Genomic DNA, 12,353 nt, shown 5'->3' with positions numbered 1-12,353 from the left:
ATAGATGCAAATACGAACAACATTCACACACGAAACACATGCACACTCACAACCAGCAATTTATGAATGAGACTTTTTTGTACTTCGGTCACTGTCCAATTGGTGTTTACTTCGAACAGTGGAGGGAAAATTACGACACACGGTGCCGCCACTGCATGAAGTATGACGAATAAATTAAACACATTCTTTACGATGCCGAGTTCTGCACGAAAGACGATCGGGACATGATTAGATAGAGAGAAACCTGGTGCATGTCCGACATTAGGTCTGTCCTTGTACGGGGACAAGGTGACCTTAAAACTCACTGCTCGCTTCCTTTCACGTACTCTAAGGGAGTAATTCTCAGCATGGTTCGTTACTAATGGGGTTCCTGATTCTATGTACTTCTCGATGACGACAGATGTGACATTGTAACACTCTGACCGAAAGTGGGATGAAGGAGTTTTAAAATCTTTCTGTTATATTCCTAATGGAAAGGAGGTGATGGCAAAGTTAATTAGACTGTTGATGGTTGCTATATAGAAAAGTTTAATTATTGTTTTGTCGATTTTTAACTTTCTTAGCTTTCTAAGATACAAGAGTGGTTGATGAATTTTGATGTAAAGGTTTTCACTCTATTTCAGTTTGTTGTTTATGGTTTACCTAGGTAATTATATTCTTGCACTTGGTCTACGGTTTGGTTGTTAATGTGAATTTCTGCAAGATGGCCATTATGTTTCCTACATTTATTATCAGTTCTTTAGTTGACTGAACATTTAAAATTAGAAATTTGTGTATACCTCATTATTAAAAAATGTTAATTATTCAAAGGTACTGATTTTCATCGTCTGCATTGAGGCCGATGATTGCTGTGTCGTCAGCAATTTTTATGATGGGAGTTACAGCCAGTAGCAGATCCAGAACTTTGGAGTGGTGGGAGGGGCGATTTTTTTTCCAAACCCTAACCCTAACGCCCAGTATACCCCAGCACTGTGAATAAACACACACACAGCATATATATATACATGGGCGTAGCCAGGGGGGGGTTCTTGGGGTTCAAACCCCCCCCCGAGATGAAATCCCCCCCCGGGGGGAGTCGGAATTTAGTGACTGTTTTTTTGCTTTGATTTTGTTTATTTTAGGTGAGATTTTAATACTAAACCATCACTTGCCCTAGCACAACCAAAAGGGTTTTGAGTTTAAAACCCCCTACCAAAAGGGTTTTGAGTTTAAAACCCCCTACCAGGGGGGTTCGAGTTTAAAAACCCCTACTAGAGGTTTTGAGTTTAAAACCCCCTACGAGGGGTTTTGAGTTTTAAACCCCCTACCTGGGGTTTTTGCAAATAACTCCCCCTCTTCTATAAAACAAAACAAAAAAAAATGCAAACGACAATCCCCTAATTCCAAAAGCACAGTTAAGGAAGATTTTGATTTTAAACCCCCCTCCAAAATTTACGATAAACCCCCTCTTTAATATAAAAAAAAGCTAATTACGCACTCAAAATGTTATGAGCGTAGCTAAATGGGTTTTGACTCAGTTTTGAGTTTAAACCCCACTTGTAAAAAATACCTCTTTTTTATAATAAAAAAAAAGCAAATTATACACTAAAAATGTTATGAGTGTAGTCTATGGGGTTTTGAGTTTAAACTCCCCCTCCAGTGGAGTTTGAAGCTAAAAAGTACCTCTTCAATATAAATAAAAGAAAATTACTCACTCTAAAATCTATGAGCGTAGTCAAAGGGGTTTTGAGTTTAAACCCCCCGTCATCTTCAGTGTAAGAAAAAAAGCAAATTACGCACTCAAAATGCTATGAGCGTTGCCGAAAGGGGTTTTGAGTTTAAACCCTTATTCAGAGGGGTTTGGTGCTAAAAATACATCTTCAATATAAAAAAAAAGCAAATTACACACTAAAATTATTTGAGCGTAGCCAAGCCAATCGAGGGTTTTGAGTTTCTTCTACAGATGGCTTTTTTTTTTTAAAGTTTAAAACCCCTCCAGATGGTTTTGAGTCTAAGATCCCCCTACAGAGCATTTTGAGGTGGAAAACCCCCAACAGAAGATTTTGACGATAAAACTTCTCTTTTCGATATAAAATCTAAATGCAAACTACAGTCACTTAATTCCAAGAGCGTATTCAAGAGAGGTTACACATTTTTACCAGTGGCAGGGCTCCATTAATAAACTGCAGTGAATAGTCATCTACCGAAATCGAAAAACACTAAATATGGCTCAACAAAGATGGCTAAGACAGATTTCAGGAGTCAGTTATAGAGATCGGGTTTAAATCAAGGAAATCCTATGCCAAACTGGGAGTCGACCCCTTAGTAAGATTGTGAGAGAACGACGCATGAAATTTGCGGGACATGTTCTCCGACTAAATGAATTACGCATAAGAAGAGTTGCAATGATATCCTAGTACAACTTGACGCCACTCATTCATGGAGGTCCTCGTTGTAGGTGGGAAGAGGCTTCAGACATTACCAGTGACAGATTTTTATGGAAACTGCTTGACGTCAAATGCTCCGAACGGCGAGGGAGGGTCTAAGTCAGTAAGAATAGCACATTAGGTTTTTGAAATAAAACTTTTTAATAGCAGGAAAATGCACTGTAGATACCTCAGAATATGCATTTTGTTGGTTTTCAATACCAGAAATAGTGCTTGGCGGCGGGGCTTCGCCCCGCGCTGGGGAGCTCCTGGCGCTCCCCCAGACCCCCTTGCTAGAAATGGCGTGGAGTCCACAATTTTATGGAAACAGCTTGATGGCAAATGCGCCGAACGACGAGGGAGGGTCTAAGTCAGTAAGAATAGCACATTAGGTTTTTTAAATAGAACTTTTTAATAGCAGGAAAATGCACTGTAGATACCTCAGAATATGCATTTTGTTGGTTTTCAATATCAGAAATAGTGCTTGGAGGCGGGGCTAGGAGCTCCCCCAGACCCCTTTGCTAGTAATGTCGGGGAATCTACATTTTTTTCATTAACTCATGGAAGAACCTATTCTAGGGCACAATAAACGTCTTCCGAAAGAATGAAGGGTCAGAATGTAATAAAGATTATGTACACACACACACACACACATACATATAATTTTTTTTTCGCGGGGGGGGGGGGGGGTCGGGGGTGAGAAAAAAATTAAAATCATATATATATGTGAAAATGTATTGAAAAATCGGTGTTTCTCAACGTTTGGCAAAAAAAAAAGACACACACAAAAAAAAACAGTCATGTTGGTGGCCTTACTCTAGATAGCTAGAGGATCTGTGGAGCTCTGTTAGCCAGCCGTTTTCTTGCATTCTTCACCACAGAAACGTATTCTCATGTTGTCAGCTGATTGTCTCCGAATGTCACTGGTGTAGATGGTATACAATACTGGTGACAGGACGCACCCTGCGGCGCTCCAGTGTTAATCTTGCCTGACACATTCCCGTGCGCTTTTAAAATTTTGTGTGCATTTGATAAAAAAGTTTAAAACCCTAGATTGCATATTTTGCTAACGTTTGATTCATCATCATTATCATCCATTTGAGTGAGGGTGTGAGAGGCTCAAATGCTCTCTTGCATTAAGTTACATTACATTACTTCATTTTCGGAGTCCATCTTCTCTACCCTTGCATCACACATTCGCACCATTCCACATTCACAAAATCTCTATTCTGACTTATATTTCATTAACTATAAAGTTCTTCCGGATATTGTTTTATAAAAAATAATTATGTAAAATGATTGTTTGAAATCGCATAATTGACTAATATTACACTTATATTCTTTGATAATACGTCACTATAGATTATTTATTAATATCAATTGTTAAGTATTTTAACTTAAAACAAATTTATGTCATATGAATTTATTTTTTCAAAAATATCGACAATAGGTTGTTCAGGATTTTAAAATAAGAAAGTAAATTACTAGAAAAGATGATTGAAAATCACTTTTTACACTTATTTAACAGTTAATTTTCTTGCCGAAACAACCAAAGTTTTTTAATCCGAAAAAACTGTTTCATATTTGTTTTAAAAAAGAAATCGACTAACATTATTTAATTTTCTTACAAATCGTCGCAAAAATATTCGAGGCAGTCTTTCTTAAGCATTTACCGTTGGAAACCACGCCGGCTATATTTTTTTTTCTGAAATAGTGCTATGTACGCAATTATAAACTAAATGTTTGTTTTACATGTTTCGGATGTTCCTTCAGAGTTGAAGATAGTTTACTTTCTAGTCCAAAACCTCCCGAACGACAGTTAGCTCCTCCAAGCGTTTTCCTTTGTTCTCAGCTTGTGTCGTCTTCAACGTATTTTTCTTCCCGTAGTAAGAAGAGTCCATGTCAATGATTATTACGGAGTGGGATGTTCCGAAAAAGAAATATTTTCTTGGAATCTGAGCACACTAATATTACTAGTTTTTTTTTTAAAAGTTGCTTAAATTAAGTCTATTAGAGAAGGAGGCAGCATTAGCCAATACTATAATACGGGGGATGTTCGAGGTACATATAGCGCCCGTATGTCTTAAGATCATCTTCATGTTTAGTAAGAAGCTTTATAGTTTTTGTAACACTTGAGAAAATTTTAACCATTCTGACCATTCAAAAAGAATTACACAAGAAGAGACGTTTTGAAATACCTTCTTCAGAAAGTTTTTAATCGATATTTTTGCTGAAACCTCACACAAAAAAACGGTTAACATTTTAAAACATCCATGTTAGTAGATAATACGAAGTCTTTATCTTACAATATTTTAACTTTTTAAACATTTTAAAATTAAATGATAACTACAAAGAACAATCAACTTTCTAATCTTACTCGTGTAAAATAATTTAAAAAGCTTCACCCTCTCCGCATTGCTCAGGACGTCTCACCCTTATGAGAGAAAATCGCCCCCCCCCCCCACACACCAAAGGGTGCCCCCCCCCAAAGCTGCAGTAGTTTATGTAAGTTTGTAGTGGACTTGTTTTTTCCTAACATCATTTTCATGTCTAGAAAGACGTCCTGTAACGTGCAGGTTCTGTTCACTCACAAAACAAAAAAAAAAAAACAAACACGTCAACATTAGGATAGCACGTTAGTCGAGAGAAATTAGTTTGTACTGCTGTAAAAAAAAACGGGTAGACTCTAGAATGACGTTGTTGAAGAGGCAATAAAATGTTTTCTTTGCAAGAAACTTTTGAATCGATCTTGTTGCTAACGTAGAAAAGTTCTACTGGGACGATAAAACGACGTCACATAATTAGTCTTTAAATTTAGTATTACAGTCTCTTTCGCCTAACTAAAATATGAAATGACTAAAAAGGAAATACAAACAATTTTTGTTCTAAAAATAACAACAACTACCTTTGCGTCCCTCCTTTTTTTGGACATCTTTACCAAAGAAACTAAAATATATACAATGAGGCCTACAAGACAATATATATATATATATATATATATATATATATATATATATATATATATATATATATATATATATATATATATATATATATATCTAGTTTAGTACAGTAGAACTGCCTGGTCATATTTGAGTATATATGTTAAGATTTCTTCTCATTTGTTTATTTATTTTTTGAATCTGTATGTTTTTGTCGATATTCAATTTTTCCATTCGGGCTTTGATTTTCTAGTTTTTGCAAATAATCATTTTTTTCCATTTTTTCCAACCCCCCAATGAGCTTTCCCCAGTGCGGACCGCACCCCTGCACCTCCACCTCCACACCCCCTTGTGAAGCCACTGATAAGGAATTATGTAGTATAAAAACATATCAAAGTGATGAATAGATTAAAAGCATGATAGCTTTAGTGTTTTTTCAATATAGATTTACATTTCAATACAACAACATATTTAGATAAAATAAAGTTTAATCTAAAAAGAGTATTACTTATTTTGCTTATCAAATCATACACGTTTACGCGTGCAAGAACTAAATACTATAGGTACCCTCCGATTACAGCAACAAAGTAAGAATTTGAACATAGAAAAATGGATATCTAGGCCCAATTTCTATTTTTTTAGCGGCCCCCGATAGGGGAAAAGACGCTATTAGTTTTGTGTGAAATGTCTGTCCGTCCGTCCCGTTTATATCTCGTTAACTAGAAAGGATAGTGAAAATCCGACATCACAATATTTTAGACTATTCAAACTTCTGATGCAACGACTTTTTTCTTTTCTGAAAAATCTAATTTTTTAAATCCCTTATGCAAGCAGTTTTGTTTTCATAAAAATACACCACTTTTACAACTATTAACTATTAAACACTCCAACACTTGAGGCTCTTAACCAGGGAAGACAACAGTTTTCTATATTTTTAACACATTTATGCAAACGGTTGTACATTTTTTGTCAAAACTTTTTGTTTTTATATTTGTAGTGTTGTTATTTACACACAAACAAATGTATACTATTTTTTAAAGAGAAAATATCTATTTAGTAAGCATTATAAGTTAGACATAATTTAAAACGAATAGTGATCTTGTAAACTGCATTTTCTTTTCTCTTTTTTTATACGGGAATGCATTTTTTTTTCTTGAGGATTCGATAAAGAGATTGAATTAGTAGCTATACAGAAGGATTATACAATGTAGAATATATTTAAAAAAAAAAACTAAAATGTACATTAAAGTAAATGAATTATTGAAATGTTAAGACTTGAAGCTGTGTATCATAATGTCATTTTTAATCCCATTGATGTGGATAAAATATATAGAAATATATTTGATTTTAAAATTGAAAATTAAACACTATAAAGGCTGACCCCAAAATTGATTTTATATTGATCCATTGTATGGACATGTGTTTTTTTTTTTTTGTTTTGTTTTGTTTTGTTTTTTAAGGATTCCTTTATTTTCTTTCAATGAACTGGAAAATTCAACTTGTATCATAAATATCAATTTACAAAAATCTGTTTAAACAATGAAGAAAATAAGTTGAATGTATGTGTGCGTGTGTGTTTGTATAAGTGATAACTATTAACCAATCTGCATGTGTATGTATTTAATACATTATTTATTTGCTTTAAAATTATAATACTAAAAATTACCTATCAATTTTTTTTTTCAACAAGAGAGGCAATTTATGACTGGAAGATGTAAGGTGGAAATTTCTTTCGGTTATATCCCTTTGACCAAATAAATAAATTTTCAGGACAACCCAAACAGGACATGAATTCATGATAATGGACCAAATGGACTACGAAATTGTTAAAAAAAAAAAAAAGCAAAATAAAAAAACACTATTTCAATATGAACAAGATTGATTTATAAAATGTTTTTTAACTATTAAATTTAATCTTAAAATGAGTTATATATAAAGGTAATAATTTTTAAGCTCTTCATGCACATATTCACTTTCTGCTCTGTATTTTTATAGAAATAATTTTTTTCATTATATGTACATTTTGGTAACTCTAGCAGACCCCAGAGAATTCCTAATGATATAGGATGGAGGTCTTTTGTCTTAGATTCTAAAGTGAAAAATTGTTGCAAAAATAATACTAATAATAATAATGAATTTAAATAACTCATAAGTCTTTAAAGAAAAATAAAAAAAAATTGAGGGGAATATTTATTTTGAGGAAAATTTTCATTAAATTTGTGAATGTTTTTTGCCATTATTTTCTGGACTTTTGTTGTCATCACTTTCTGGACCTTTGCTGTCATCATTTAATGGACCTTTGCTGCAGCCTACTCCAAGATCATGCTGGAAATCCTGGAATATGTTTTTAAAGCTATTTTCTTCATAAAAATATTGATGTTATGAAATATTCTTTGTATTATTATTAATATAAAATAATATGTTTTGTGTTTTCTTTTTAAAAAAAAAGGGAAAAAGAAAAAAAAATTCTACTCGATGTCCATGATGAAAATCATGAATTGTGCTAATGAAACTATTCCTTCACAAAATTTTGTGGGAGGATAGTTATTATTAGAACAAGCTTACAAAAAACACACATACACTTTAACTAACATTTACGCACCCGCTCAAAACAAAGAGAAACACGAGTTTTTCGGGATGCTAAGTAACATTCTACACACTCAGTACGCAATTTAATAATAGGATGGATTTAAATTACATTGACTCCCAATTACAAAGAAAACACAAACATGGAAGGTCCTGCTCCTCATGTAACAATTAAAACGCATGACTATTTAGGGGGAGTCATCAAGGCTTTCAGGTTAGTAGATGCCTATAGAGAAGTAGAGGTCACGGGCCGGGTCACCACGTTCAGGGACAAGGCACACCAAATAGAAACACGGATAGATAGAGTGTATATGCCAAAGGCGTGCGAAACAAAAAGTGTAACACATCTCGTAGAGACGTTACAATATACAGACCACAAAGGAGTCTAAGTGGAACCGAACCCAAAACTAAAAAGAAAAAAACAAAAAAACACCAATACGGAAACTTAACAACGACCTCCTCAATGACCCGCTCTATATAAAAAAAAATCGCAGACATCCTCAAAAATATGTTACATGACTCAAACACACCCCATTTCAAAGTCACACAAATATGGACGCTAATTAAAAGCTCCATTAAGCAGCAAAGCCAAATACTAGCCACACTAGTCAACTCAAAAAGAAAAAAGAAGAAGAAAGACTTAAAAATTTACTAACACACGAAAAAGAAGCAGCAGCCAAAACACATATACTAACACAACTAGAAGAACTATTTAACTATCAATACAAAGGAGCGGAATTGAGGTGCAAAAGTAATAAAATAACCGAAGGGCCTAACAAACTTTTTTTATCCGCAGAACAAAACATTCAAATTGACAGAACTATTGACAACATTGTTGATAGTAAAGGAGAAACTATACACGACCTGGACAAAATAAAAGATATATTTTACACTTTACTAATTTCTGTAACAAAGAACAGACGGACGACAACGCACAAAAAGTATTTTTACAGAACTTCAAAGAAATACCTATGACAGAACAGATAGAGACAGACGCTCCCATTACGATAGACGAACTGAAGGAATCTCAGTAGTGCCCACTATAAACGGCCCTAAAGCCCAGTGCCCACTATCAATTGCCTACGGTTCAGTGCCCAGATACTTGCCCAGTGTTAAGCGCCTACTGCCCAGATTGAACTGCCCAGTACAGGCTCCAGCTGTCCACTGCCCAATATCCACTGCCCACTACCTACGGTCCTGAGAATACCCTTCCCACCTTTCGCTACAGACATACTCCTGTTCAACTCAAGCATCACTCTACAAGAAGATTCAGCTCCGAGTCCTTCCCGCATCTACCAGAGAAGACCAGCGGCCAACCGACCAGCAAAGAAAGATAAGAACAAAAAATAGAAACACTTATCCACTCCGTCATATGCAATCAATGATGAAATTAATCCACCTGAATCATTGTTGACTCACTACCCAAGCTAGTAGTGATATTGTTGTTGTTTAATAAATTTGTATTTTTTTTATTCAACCTATAGTCAGTTCATTTGTTCTAATTGTTGCTCGTAGTGTGCCTGTTCAATATTTACTTATGTGAGCGGGGAAACTCAAAATTACTTCCCCTAGAGTAACTGTCAATGAACGTTGAATGGTGTAATACTGAGTTCTTACTTCCTGAAGTACTCTAGACACGTGACAAGACAAACACTATACGACTGACTCAAGTCCGTTCAGCAGACAACATGAAGTTTATTTTACTATAATAATAATAATGTACTGCACTCCTTGTTAGTGCTACAAGTCAAGAAATAATAATCCTATCCGCATAACAGCGGTATCAAAAGTATCCAATACGTTAACAACAAATCACGTCCGCATCTCAGCGGGCAAAACTGTGTAGAAATATAGATTAACTAATACATGTCTCAAAAGACCACTGGCAACAACTGCCCACAAGTTACTTTCTAACTGAAATTACTACAGACTACTATCCATCCCGGACTAAAATATACTTGACCACTCGGTCCAAAGAATAACACTTGACTTCTAACTTGACTTCTCTTGTCTGCTTGACTTGACTGACTGACCTCTAAGTCTAACTTTATTCATTTTACTTCCTGTTTTCTACATCAGGAATTCCACGTGTCTTTTAAACTATTAACATGACGTGAACTTTAGATCATGCAATGTCAACTAAGACTGTGACAGTAACGAACCAAAAATCATTTTAAAAATAATAAAATCCTCGCCACACCCTTTCCCCCTTTTTATACACCCTTTGCCTAGAACCTCTTTTAGAAACCATCAGGCTATATCATGGGCGTAGCCAGGATTTTTTTTCGGGGGGGGGGGAGAATTATATGTTTGTATGGATGGATGTGTGTGTGTGTGTGTACATAATTAATCCTTATTACATTCTGACCCTTCCTTCTTTTGGAAGACGTATTTTGTGCCCTAGAATAGGTTCTTCCTGGAGTTAGTGAAAAAATTGTAGACTCCTCGCCCTTGCCAGCAAGGGGTCTGGGGGAGCACTGAGAGCTCCCTCAGCGCGGGGCGGAGCTCCGCCGCCAAGCACTATTTCTGATATTAAAAGCCAACAAAATGCATCTTCTGAGGTATCTACAGTGCATTTTTCTGCTATTAAAAAAGTTTTATTTCAAAAACCTAATGTGTTATTCTTACTCACTTAGACCCTCCCGCGCAGTTCGAAGCATTTGCGGGCAAGCTGTTTCCACAAAAATCTGTCACTGGCAATGTCTGAAGCCTCTTCTTACCTGCTCTGAGGACCTCCATGAAAGTGTGGCGCTATGTTGTACTAGGATGTCATCGCGTAATTCATTTTGTCGAAGAACATGTTCGGCAAACCTCATGCGACGCTCTGTGACAACCTTACTAAGTGGTCGAATCCCACTTCCGCATAAGATTTCCTTGATTTAGACCCGATCTCTATAACTGACTCCTAAAATACGTCTTAGCCATTTTTATTGAGCCACATTTAGTGCTTTTCAAATTCATTGCACTTTATTAATGGAGCCCAGCGTCTGGTAGTCATGTGTAACTTCTCTTGACTACGATCTTGGAATTAGGTGACTATTTTGCTTTAGATGTTATATCGAAAAGGGAGGTTTATCGTCAAAATCATCTTTTGGCGGGTTTTAAACTAAAATATATCTGGAGTTGTTTTTTTTTTTAAAATTCAAAACCACATTTAGCTAGGGTCATAGAATTTGGTGACTTTAGTTTGCTTTAGAAATAATATTGAAAAGAGAGGCTTTCAACCTTTAAACGCTCTGTATGGCGATTTTAAACTCAAAACTATCTTGAGTGGTTTTAAACTTTTGAAAAAGCCATCTGGAGGAGAGGGTTTAAACTCAACCCCACCCCAACCCCAGTGGCTTGGCTACGATTAAAGAATTTTAGTGTGTTATTTGCTTTTCTTTTATATTAAAGAGGTATTTTTTAGCACCTAACCTAACCCGTTTAAACTCAAAACACCTAATAGGCTTGGCTACGCTCATAGCATTTTGATTGCGAAATTTTTTTTTTTATTTTTTTTTGAAGTTTTATTTTTTAGCTTCGAACCCCGCTGGCGGGAGTTTTAAACTAAAAAACCCTTTGGCTATTCTCATAACATTTTGAGTAATTTACTTTTGTTTTGAAGAGGTATTTTTTAGCTTCAAACCCAGCTAAAGAGGGGTTTAAACTCAAAACCCCTTTGGCTACGCTCATACAATTTTGAGTGTGTAATTTGCTTTTTTATATTGAAGAGGGGTTTATCGTAAATTTTGGAGAGGGGTTTAAAATGAAAATCTTCCTTAGATGTGCTCTTGGAATTTGGGGATTGTCGTTTGCATTTTTTTTTTTGTTTTATAGAAGAGGGGGATTTAAATGCAAACTCAAAAACCCCTGTTAGGCCGTTTTACACTTAAAACCCCCTGGTATGGGGTTTCCAACTCAAAAAAACTTAAAATCAAAACCCCCTTGGCTGTGCTAGGGCAAGTGATGGTTTAGTATTTAGTATTTCACCTAAAAAAAGCAAAAGATAAGTCAGTAAACACTGACACCCCCCCCCTGTGGGGGGATTTCATTTCGGGGGGGGGGGGGGTTTGAACCCCAACCCACCCCCCTGGCTACGCCCATGGACTATATAGTGGAATCACGGGGATAAGAATCCCAGGCCCTACGCCCGTAGTCAAAGTTAAAGCATACGCTGATGACACCACCCTTTTTCCCTCCTCAGAAAAAGACATAGTCGCAATCATAGATAAGTTTATTCAATTTGGGAGGCAAGCGGGTCAAAAATCAACATAAATAAATCTTGTATTATGAGATTGAGCAGGTGGGAAATCCCCTTAAACATCCCCTTTAACCTTAAAATAGAGAAGGCAATTAAAATATGTGGCATCACGTGGACAAGCAACCCAACATATTACCACTCACAGCAGTTGAAAAATATTTTAAAGAAAACCAAAAA

Source organism: Biomphalaria glabrata, chromosome 11 (genome assembly GCF_947242115.1).
Source record: "Biomphalaria glabrata chromosome 11, xgBioGlab47.1, whole genome shotgun sequence".
NCBI classification, from domain to species: Eukaryota; Metazoa; Mollusca; class Gastropoda; family Planorbidae; genus Biomphalaria; species Biomphalaria glabrata.
This window is presented reverse-complemented; position numbering follows the sequence as displayed.